Consider the following 12,457-nt stretch of genomic DNA (forward strand, 5'->3'; position numbering starts at 1 on the left):
ATTTTTTTTCAGCATTGTGGATGTGCACATTGTTTACCTTGCCTGAGCATTTTGGCATAATGCTTATACAATTCAGTTTGTGCCACAAATTATCTAGCTTCTAAGATGCTCATTGAGTGCATTTTTCAGTTACTTTAGGTCATATATTTTAGATGATGCTTCCATGCAAAAGATTGTGCATTTTTTGTTCTTTGCCACTATATGAACAAAAAATAATTGACCTAAATAATTGTCTCAGTTTTGGAGTCATTCAAAGGGGGTTCCAATATTTGTCAGCCTGGGAGGGTATGATCGGCAGACCACGCTGCTTCTCCAGGGATGGCCTGCATCTGTCCCTTCTATGGGTTTGATTACTTGCAAAACTATTGTCTACACCCATAGTGCTATTTTCCAGGAAATTCTAACCCGATAAACCTACCAGCATAGCAAAACAAACAAATGAAAATATGAAGACATTACTAATCAGTGCTAGGAAATATTCTACTCTGTACAATTCCTTCTCACCCTGGAGGACATTGCCATCTGTTTAGTGACTGAAACATGGTTTAAAATAGCAAGACCACTCAGGCTGTGCAGTGCGATAATAACATCCACATGTTTAGACCAGCGACTGCTCAGGAGGGGATAAAATGGTAGAGGCATCTCAGTCTACATCCAGAAGAGACTCACATCAAGACTAGTAAAACAGCATGATACGCCAGAGTTTCTTCATATCCAAATACCTATCAGAAAGGTCCTATGCCATATATTAGCTGGCTATAGAACTTCCTCTGTGCACAAGAAAGCTACAATGCCTATCTACAGAAACTAGAATCACTCTGTATTAAACACAATACCATTTTCCTAGGTGGTCTAAACTATCCAGCTATAGACTGGGAAACCTATACCGCCACTAGTGCACAAGCAGAGAGATTCATGGACTTTGTCAATATAAATGCCTGGAACAATTAGTCAGAATAACCACTAGGGGAAATAACATCTTGGATCTTTTGCTTATTAATATAGGAGAATATTGCCTTATCCCTTGCATATTTTCATCATGTTAGGTCTGACTACAAAGCAGTCTCCTTTGAAATAAAATTGAAACCATATTCCCTTTCACCCAAGAAGACAAACTACCTATTCCTAAGTAAAACATTGGCAAGCTTCAAATCCCCACCAAACCCATTACCACCAGTGAATATGCAGAAACGTACAACACCGCACTAAATCAGCATGTAAACAGCTGCATAGATGCAGCTGTGCCCTGTAGAAACAACTACAGGGCAAATTCCAGAAACAAATCCTCATGGTGGAACCATAATGCTAACAAGTTTTATAGTAAAAGGACAAGAATTTTGAGCAAAGGTAAGAACAGCAATTCCCAGAATGTTAAAGCCTTCATCACTGAAATAAATAACTCAGGAGCTTAATAAAATCCACCAAAGCTAAGTTTGAGGCTAAAATAGCTATTTAAGTCAAATACAATCACAAGGCATTTTTTAGTTATATTAGTAATGTCAGAAGCACAACACAACAATGTGTTGAGCTGATTGAGAATGGTGTTACCTACACTGAGGCTGAAGATATAGTGAACCTACTGACCAGTAAATTTAGCTCTAACTTATCCCTATCTCCCCTTCATCTGTCCCTCAAGATATACCTGAAACTAGTTTGCCTCCAACCATCACACAAGACCAGTTCCTACAAGTGCTATCAATAGCTAAAAATATTGTATCAATACATCCTAACAATATCCCTGTATGCATCTTAAATAGTATGAAGCATGATTTACCCACAATCCTAACAGCACTATTCAGTCTCAGCCTCCATACAGGTTATATAACAAGTGAAGGAAGAACAGCTACAGTCATTTCCCAGCATAAGGGAGGACCTTCCATAGACCCAGCCAACTACAGACCTGCCTCATATGCAGAGCCATGGGAAGATTTATCATGGTACAGTCTATGTAGTAGACTGTATTGTTAAATATCCATTCGCTATTGTCCCCTCTTCCACTCAGTTGCCAAATTCCTTCACAGTGCAGAAGAGCCTGTGGCCACTGCATCTGACTCCAATACTGCAGGAGCCCTGCCATACAACCCTAACTTAATTTCAACTCAAACGAAAACAAAATTAAGCAAGAAAATACTCTCAAAAAAAAAAAAACACAAGTATCAATAATATCCAAATAAATATACTAAAATAATTCTTGGAGGAGACATTCACCCTAATTCTTGCCCCACATATCACAGCAAACATCAGAACAATCCTCTTACACACACTACTCTAACCCCAAATGGTCAACCCCCAACCCCAGCTATCTAACATTTTCTGCCATAAATAATAGAAACATAAGAAATAAAACTGCTGAACTACATGCCTGGATTACCCAACATAATTCTGATATTCTTGCTCTAACTGAAACATGGCTTAAACCCAGCATAAACAACTCTGAAATGAAATTACACCTTCCTGCTACAATATAATCTGTAATAACTGTATAGAGAGTAAAGGTGGTGGTATTGTTCAATATTTCCCAACAACTACCACATTAACCCTTACGATAAACTAATACCAAAATTTCAGAAGAGCTTCTTTTTACTTCCTTGAAAATTAACAATTATAAACAAATACATATTACTGTCCTTTGCATCTCTCCTGATGACAATATAGCTATACTGGAAGATACCCTGCATTGGCTATCCATAAGAATTGCACAAGTAAAACTACTACTAGGCAATGTGAATGTCAGATGGTTGGACATAAAGTCTTTTATATGGTTTCACACAACTAATTAATACACATTGTAGCAAGAAATAACATTCCCTATTAGATGGATCCTAGTATCAGACCCTAGCAAATACACCAACACAGGTACAGTTTCAGACTCTGTCAGTGATCATTTCTCAGTCTATAGACAATCTCACACATCCACTTAAACATGTTGTTTTGAAACAACATGCAACCTTTCTAAGATTAACCCAGAAATGTTCACTACTACCTTGTCATCTACTAACTGGAATTTCCTATAAATCCTCCCCTTAGGTGATGCTGTAAATAAATTCAGTACAATTTTCTTGAATATCTTAAATAGCCTTGCATCTCCTAGAAAGAAGTGACTACAAACAAATAATGCATTTTGACTATCCAAATAAAGTAGAATGCTATTTCAGGACAGAGAAATGTATGGAAAGAATGGCAAAAAATATAAAACACCAAAATATCTTGAAAATGTCAGAATGCTTCACAATCTTACTAAAAAGCAGACAAATGAAGACAAAAAACTATATTATAACAACTTTCAGAATAATAATAAACAGAACCCAAAATATTTCTGGACAGCCGTTAAGGAAATCTTGCATCCCAGCCATAAATTCAGCTCTAATCTCTCTCCCAATAACTCACCACTTGAAACTGCAATACAATTCAACTCTTATTTCATAGATAGTATAGCATCTCTAACCAAGGATTCCCCAATATCTAATCCCAAGCCTGCCCAACAGCCACATATCACTACATCCACTTTCAACTTCAAACATGTGCCCACATCCTATATAAAACTATTCTTAATCAAACTGAAACCATGTTTTTCTTCAGCTGATGACCTTCCAAGCAAGTACCTTAAAACAGCAAATAAAAGCATTGCCTATCCTGTCTCAATTCTTATAAACAGATCAATCCAGGAATCCCATGTTCCCTGTCTCTCGAAAAGTCACACACTATCCATCTGCACAATGGTGGAAATTCAACAGACATTACTAACTTTAGACCTATAGCAATCTTACCCCCCCCCTTCAAAATACTTGAAATATCTATTCAAAGACAATTGCTAAACTATCTCTTGCAAGAACTGCTATCCCCACACAACATGGCTTCCATCCTTTCCATAGTACTAACACTTCACTTCTAACATGCATAGATAGTGTCATGAAAGCTAAAGATAATGGCAAACTAGTCTCCCCCTTATCTGTACACTTGTCTAAAGCCTTCAACACAGTTTTTCACAGCAAACTTCTACTTCACATGTCCTCACTAGGTCTCTTTCAGCCACCCTTCTATGGTATAAAAGCTACATGTCCAATAATTATCAGTCAGTAAAAGAGTACTATATCCTCCCTCCATACCTCCCTTTCACCACCGGTGTACCTCAAGTCTCTGTCATTGGTCTCCTCTAACATTCTTACCAGCACCCTCCGCACATCCACACAGCAGGCCTCCCTGTTACAGCACAGATGACTTTACACTCATTTACACATCTGACAACTTGCACATGTCCAAAAAATTACTTAGGAAGCTTTAGTCACTGAAACATGGTTTTGTAATGCACAACTCATGCTCAACCCAAAACAACACAAGCTACTACTTTTTCCCCTCTCTCATGGAAACAAATCTAAAGTCCTCCCTCTTAATAATACACTCATTGAAGTCATTTCTCATATCAAATTATTAAGGATGATATTGGGTGACAATCTTAAAGTTGACCTCCATATATAAAACTGCATAAGAAAGACCCATCAAAAACTAAGACTGCTTTACAGAGCCAAAACAATTCTCACCAACACAACTAAAACTACCCTTGTCACTATTTATCTCCTCCCCACACTTCTTTATGTCATTCCCATCCTTACTTACCCCCAGGCATCACAAAAATCAAAATCTGAACAATGCTGTAACAAAGTTGCAAATTTGCAGCAAATACCTCTTTCAGAAGCTACCACTGTATAGTACTAAATAGCCTAAATTGGTTAGAACTGCCCCATCAACTAACATATATACAGCTTCTTGCCACCTTTAAAATTATGCAGCATCCATCTACTTGTCCAGCACTAAATATCATTTTACACAACTATGTTCCCAGGGATTCATTACTATCCAATGACCAAAAACTCCTGTCTGTCCACAAACCTAAGAAATCTGCTGTTCATTGTCTGTACTCGTAAAATGTTGCTAAGGCCTGGAACTCCTTACCTCTAAACATCAGGTCAACAGCCTTCCTCCCATCTTTCAAAACCATTCTGAAAGACTTTCTAGCCAGAATCTGGCTCTGTTCTTGCTCAACACTAGGATAAAGTATATCCCTAAATGTGAAAAGTACATTTTCATACCTTACACCTCCCTTCTCTCCCTTTGTCACTCACTTCTTTAATTATATCAATTTCACTTCCTGGCTTTCTCTCTAAATATAATATAAGCCTCATTTTTTTCTCACTTAATATTGCATTTTCTGTTTGCATTATACTAACTTACCTTTAATTTTTATATAAATGGGATACAATTTCTCTAAATATTAAATCATTGTCATACAAGTTGTTTCTATTCTTAATTATGTTTTCATATTGTGTCTAATTTGATCTGATTAATTAAACTGTAAATGTATTATATTATTTTTAAGACTGTAAAATTATTGTTTATAAAATGTTTTGTAATACTTTCGAGAGTTTCTCCCTGGGCCATTTTATATTATTTTTAAGACTATAAAATTACTGTTTTTAAAATGTTTTCTAATACTTTGGAGAGTTTTCCCTGGGCCTCCACTGAAAATGAGCTAATACCCAGTTAAACGTTCCTAGTAATCAAACGTCAATAAATAAATAAATAATCAGGGTATAGGGAACCTCCAAACACTGGACCTGTCTTAGTTTGGATTCATCAAGGGTAGGTCATGCTTACTTAACCTGGTGCATATTTCTAAAGAAGTCAACAAAGCAATGGATGAAGACAAAATGGTACACACCACATTATCTCAACCTGACCAAGCTTTTGACACAACTCCAAAATCAGGCATAGTAGAAAAGCTAAATAAGTTGAATAAACCCCCATGTCACCAGCTGGATTGCCAACTGGCTCACAGATAGTATGTAGATAATCAAACTAGGGCAAGTTTTTTCCACAAACAGACCAATCACCAGTGGAGTCCCTCAGGCCTCCATGCTGGGATCTCTCCTGTTTGGCATCTACTTTTCTGAAGTAAAAGCCAATACCAACATGCTCTGGCTAAGTCGGCAGATGAGTGCAAGCTAGGAGCAGTCATTGAATCCCTAAATAACTTAGCCATACTGCAGGAAGGCCTGTCCCCAAATAAATAACTGATGCCAAAATCATGGACTGAAACAAAATGCCAAAAAATGCATTATTGTATCCTATGGGAAATTATCTACCCCACAGAACTACCAGATTGACAATATACCCCTAACAGCTGACCCAGTTGTTTGGGATTTGGAAACTTATGTGGACAATGACCTAATTTGACCATGTGTTCATTGTTGCAAGAAAGTCCTTCTATATTGCACAGTTTATAAACAAAGGAATTGTGTCTAGATCTAAACATGTCATTGTCCCCTTCAACTCAGCACTCATTAGGCCAATCATTGAATATAATGCCCCCTTTGGTGTATCTGTCCAGACACATGCAACAATTGGAATGCCCCAGAGATACCTTACTAAAAGGATACATGACCTACATGAACTGACTCAAATCCCTGTCACTATACTTGATATGCTACAGACTGCTAAGAGGTGACCTGTGTCTGACATACAAGTCATCCTCTGACCCATTACTGATGGATTTACTGCACATCAGCAAGTCAAATAGAATCAGAAATACATGGTCTAGGGATCTAAACCTCTTCTGCAACATCAACAAAACAGTTTGGAAGGACAAGTATATTTCACAGAGGATACCACTGCTCTCCAAGAGTCCCCATCCACATGAAACAAAGTTCATCCCTGTCCATATTCAAGCACAGCTTAGATCTGTGGATGGGAAACAGCTTTACCCCAGGACTACACCCTGTACTACTAATGGATAGACACAACTCCTAAATGCTTTATCCCATGCATGGGTCCCCTCAGATTATCTAGTGTATGATCTCAATTATTCTCATTAGGGATAATACTGTATATAATTATAGGCCATGGGATGGGGTAAGGCAAATCTATAACCAAATGGGACAGGCTATTTTGATCACAATAATGGGAATTGGCTAGGCTAAATTGGCCCACAAGGGCAGCTAGCCTAGTACTTATCTACGAACCAATGAACAAATGAATATGTCATTGGTCTCATAATGGCTGCAGCCTCATTTCTCTTAGCTGTCTGATGAACAGACCTTTTTACCATAACCCTGACCATTATGATTCACAGCTGCAAAGAAGAGACTTTTAACCATTTTGATTGTTAAAATTTTTGTTTATTTTCCAAACATCTGTGAGTGGTCTCTTGGCATTGATATAACGTTTATCATAACTAACTGATTTAGTTATGCCCAGTTTTGTTTATTTACTAACAATGTAAGTAAACATGGCATTTACAGAGGACAGCTCTCAAACCTGAGATTTAGTTTTATGGAACAATTTTTAATTGCATCACATTGATTATTTTATTATAATTTACTGAATTACAATTTGTTGTAAGTCACTTATCTTTTTTCCCAAGCTGTGGGGAACATGTTGATTATAATTAAAATGGGTTGCAAGAAGATCCCTCCTACATACGTGGTATAGAGGTAACACTTCTCAGGCCAAAAATTATTTTTTGTTGCATTACAAGTATGTATAAATGGCCTAGAAATGCTCAGGATTTGGTCTATTAATCTTCCAAGCACCAATGTATACCTATTAGTTACCTTGCAGTTATAAGAAAGGGCTTACCTTGTCCAAGTAGTTGAAGGTGAAATGTTAGAATGTTGATAGTTTTTAAGTAAGTGGAGTGATATGTAAAATCACTGCATTAAGGTATGTTATAGCTGACTGTGATATGCTTTTTAAGTTATCTATCGTACCTTATCATATTACATCTGCATCACAAGTTCTTTTTTTTCTTTATGGAACTTTTAACTGTTGTTGATAAAATACAGACAGGATTTATTTATCTGAGTCACTGGCATTGAAAGCACATGCCCTCAAATCCTTTTACGGATAACCAGTTAAAAGATGTTGCATGGGTCATCTTGCAGGAAGGTAGAGTCCAGCAAAGGGAATCATTGTGTAGTATGGCTGGCATGGTACACTGACCCAGCCACCCATGGTCAGTGCTGCTGAAGTTTGATTCTTACACAGAATGATTATGTACACCATTAGCAAGTGTAAAGGGTAGCAATAGTAATGTAGAAACATTGCACCATGCAAGAAGAAAAAGACAAGCAATGAAGTAGTTGGGTAGTCAGTTCTATGGACAGATATGACCTACATGACTAAGGATCTGTTAGCATCCTGGTCAGTGGAAGAGCTGGCCAGAGATACTGAAAGTGAGAATTCAGTACTGGCTTATCCTTCATGGTGTGAGAGTTTATACAACCTGGAAACATTGATAATTCCTAATGAAAGTTGGAAGAATGTACAAGGGACATATGCATTTAACCACATGTAAGAGGTGTCAAGTATTGCATGGCATTGTAGTCAAGGTGATTGTGACAAATGTGGGAGCATGCATGCATGTATCAAAAGGGACAGACATAACAATCCCCCAATTTGGCAGGAAGTACGCAACAAGGTTAAGGAGAGATGAACTTAAGGGGGGACCCTGATGCTTTCATGAGAGGCAGGTCCACTCTCGCATGGTGAGAAAAATGGGGCACTCACTAGACAGTGGGAAGAAAAAGGGCCCAGAAAAAAGAATAAAAGTAATATAGGTCTAGGGGCACATCATCTTCTGCTGGAAGAGGGGAAGAAATGAGCATTCACTCACCAGATGGAAAAAGAGACAGCAGTCACTGACATGCCACCTGATGCAAATGCCAGTCAATGACAGGATTAGTAATTACAGTTATATGTTTTCAGGTAGAGGTGTATCTCTGCCATTTCATGTGCAGGAGAGGAAAGCAACTAATCTAGGTAGGCTAAGTGGTAGGTAAGACAATGACTGTTTTCATAGCAAATGGGAAATGCTTACAAGTCAGTCTCCTACATGTTTATAACAGGATGGGCCTCTGCCAGGCATAGCATAGAGGAGGTAGTGGTGGCCTGTGAAAGCTAAAGTAGTTGAATAATCATGAACTGGTATGCACTGTCCTATCCATTATGCTTGGCACAAGTTTGTATTACAAAGTTTTAGATTGCTCCAAGAGTTCTATGAATTCAAGCCCATAGTCTGATTTTAAGTACATCTTTGAAATACTCCACAGCAAAACTCAAACAATGCTTATGACCATCAAAAATCTGTATATAAAGTACTAGAAAACCTAAGCTGTATTGATAAGAACACTTCTGGCTATGATACAGATGACACCTGATGGATTATAAGTCATTACACTAGAGAAGCTGCCGAAAAGGCGGGAGAGGAATTAAGGGTTATGCGAGTTCACCTCTCCTATGTAGGAAGGACAGAACATAGATCCCAGAATGCATTTGCCATACAGTTTCCTCAGTGGGTGCCAAAGAAACTATGGAGGCCTTTGTTTCAAGGGGTGGGTCTCCTGAAAGCTTAATTATGGAAGCAGGTGTTGCTACGGCCATGCATATGGAAGTAGACTTATACCTATTACTAGGTAAAACTGCTAAATATTGGACATAATAACCACATAGCTGTTGTTTATGACAAACAATTACTGGGTTACTCTGTGGAATGCAAAACAAATGGGGGATAAGTATGCATAATTACACCACAACTGTGATACTTCCCACCTAAGAGCAGGAATTCAGCACTCCAAAAAGAAATAAGGCATCACAGAAAAAAAAGTAAACTATTAACTCCAAAATCTCCACCAGCTGTCTAACAGTTCTGTACTCCAGCAAATTGAATCAAATGGTCAAAGTTAGAGCACTGAATCCAAACTGTGATTTATGTTTCAGTGGCAGGCAGTCCAATGTGCCAAAAAAAATCAGAAAGAAACACTAAATGTAAAAGTAACACGTAACTTAAATAAACAACACAAGTGTCTTTTTGCTTGTGTTCCTCATACATATATAAAGCACAATCCTCTGCATTAAATTATAACTACATGCCCTTCCAACCAACAAGCATAAGTCATGCCAAATGAAGAAATTACATTCATACACCACACAAATCCAATATAAATAAAAATGCTAATGAAACTAAACTAACTATAAAATTAAACTGCACATAAAGTCCTTGAAGTTACACATATACCTAAAAGTAAACCATCGAAATATTGACATATCTAAATATTTGTCTTTTCCCGGTTAGGGGTCGCCACAGCGGAACTCCGGTCCGCTAATGATTGGCAGTAGATTTTTATGGTGCCGAGTTGCCAGCTCGAGTGGCAACTCGGCACCATAAAAATCTACTGCCAATCATTAGCGGACCGGAGTTCCGCTGTGGCAACCCCTAACCGGGAAAAGCCGAAAAGACAAACAAACATTTAGATATGTCAATATTTTGATGGTTTACTTTTAGGTATATGTGTAACTTGAAGGACTTCATGTGCAGTTTAAGTTTATAGTTAGTTTAGTTTCATTAACATTTCTAAATGAATGAAAGAAAAACAATGATTACTTTATAAGTTCAGTTAAATTTTCATTATAAATGCTGTTAAATCTAAAATACTTATAGGGTGTTAAAAACTTAAAACTGTTATCAACAAAAATGCATTTCATGTTAAACTTAAATCTACACATTTCTAAATACCATCAATGAAGAATTACTGTTTGACACACTATACATCTATAGGTTCATAGGTTAGTACTAGGCTAACTGCCCTTGCGAGCCATTGTAAGCCTAGCCAATTATCCCTTGTGAGACTCAAACTCTGCACTTTGTGTTTGTAAGGCAAACACCTTAGCCATTAGGCCACCATCCCAACTCCCTATAGTACATTATATCTTAAAAATATAAATCTCAAAACTATCCTTGAAACAAGATAGTATAACAGAAACAAGTCATCCCTGAATGTACTTGTTTGTAATGCTGAGAGGTCGCTTGCGCACTTCCCTTGTAATCTAACAACAGCTCTCATAAAAATCCAGCAATACCCACACTCAGACATTGCTGTCTGCATAATTATAATCTGCATTTTATAATGGAGGATAGGGGGTAATTCAACCTTGCCCAAAGATGGGGCATCCAGTAAATGAACTGATACCATTTCATAGCAAATGAGCAAGAAAAAGGAAAGAAACTTCAGTATTTGCCACTGTAAAGTAAGTTGGGTATTGCTATAGATTTTTTCCAAACACACCTCCGTGAATTAAGAAAGCACCAGACCCCAGATAATCTGATGGTGACAGATCAAGCTTTGTGCTTAGCTTTGAGAGTGGAAGAGGCTACAGCCCCCTTCAAAATAGGCAAGCAAAGTGAGGCAATGGGGAGGAGGCTTGGTAGTTAAGCCGGAAACTTGAACCATGTATTCTGTTGTGTCAGATAAGGAATCAGTCATCCAGGCAGTATATTTGTTGAGGCAGGAACACTGCAATATTATTTTAAGAGTGCTGGGGAATTTTAAAAGGTAGGGACCCGACTTAAATAGCTCACTGATGTCTTTCTGCTACACGCCTAACTAAATAACTACATCACGAAATGTGATAACCACATCAATGTGAGGCAAAGGGTTCTTCCTACAAAGTCTGACAGACAAGGATGTACAGGAGAAGAGGATTAGACTACCATTCCAGACACCCATATTCATTCCACAGACTTGTACTGACTGTGCCATGTAAGGAATGGAGGTCTCTGTCCCTGTTAGGATGACTTACCAAGGAGTAGAGCTGGGATTTGGGATTACAGTAATATTGCAGGATGGTTTAGGCCTTTCACCATACTACCTTAACTGTTTTGGAATCTGGCCTTTAAAAGCAACTAAGAGATAATTAATAATTTCAAGTGTTATAATTAAGTGTTAAAATCACTTCATTTCATTCTTCGTGCTTTTTGTCTTGTTAATTCATCCTTCCAAAAAAGGCATTCTTTTTATTCCAAAATTATTAAAACAAAAATAAAAGAAATCTCTCCCTTATCAAAATTTTTCTGGCATATTATTTTATCATAATTTAATAATTTTCTAAGTGTAATGAAATTTCTCAAGATGAGTATGACTGAGTAATTAATTAACTTTATGACTGAGAACAAAAGGAACTTTCCTCTGTGATTGATATGCTTTATCATACATAGGACTGAATATTATTTCTCAGAAATTGCCACCTTGGAGAACAATATTACTTTTTCATGCCACTTCGCTTTGGAGTATAATTTACTACCCTGTGGGGTCAAATGCCACATTTATGTAAAATCATAAACCTAGAGAAAACATTAAATTCTAATGACATATCCATACTATAAATTATTCCATAGATAATGCCCATGAAGGATTTTCTTACATAGATGAATATGGTTATTATTCACGTTTACATTTTTTAGTTATAATACAAACAAGTGTTGTGTGCCCTGGTACTGTTCACTACTCTAACAACTCAGGAGCTGTCATTGCAACTGTAAACCACCTCTGAAAATGTAAATACACTCTTCTGTTCTTTAAATCAACAAAATGTCTGTCTAGGAGAAAAAGAAGTATGGTTCTGCAGG

At 37.4% G+C, this 12,457-nt stretch overlaps 1 protein-coding gene across 1 annotated transcript in view; it reads right to left on the bottom strand.

Annotated features, from left to right (window-relative positions):
• HAO1 (hydroxyacid oxidase 1) overlaps positions 1 to 12,457 on the bottom strand; it is a 739,548-nt gene that overhangs the window by 233,970 nt on the left and 493,121 nt on the right. The window lies entirely within an intron of this gene.

The sequence above is a fragment of the Protopterus annectens genome, chromosome 1.part2 (assembly GCF_019279795.1).
Source record: "Protopterus annectens isolate FY-2018-M chromosome 1.part2, PAN1.0, whole genome shotgun sequence".
Classification (NCBI taxonomy): Eukaryota; Metazoa; Chordata; order Ceratodontiformes; family Protopteridae; genus Protopterus; species Protopterus annectens.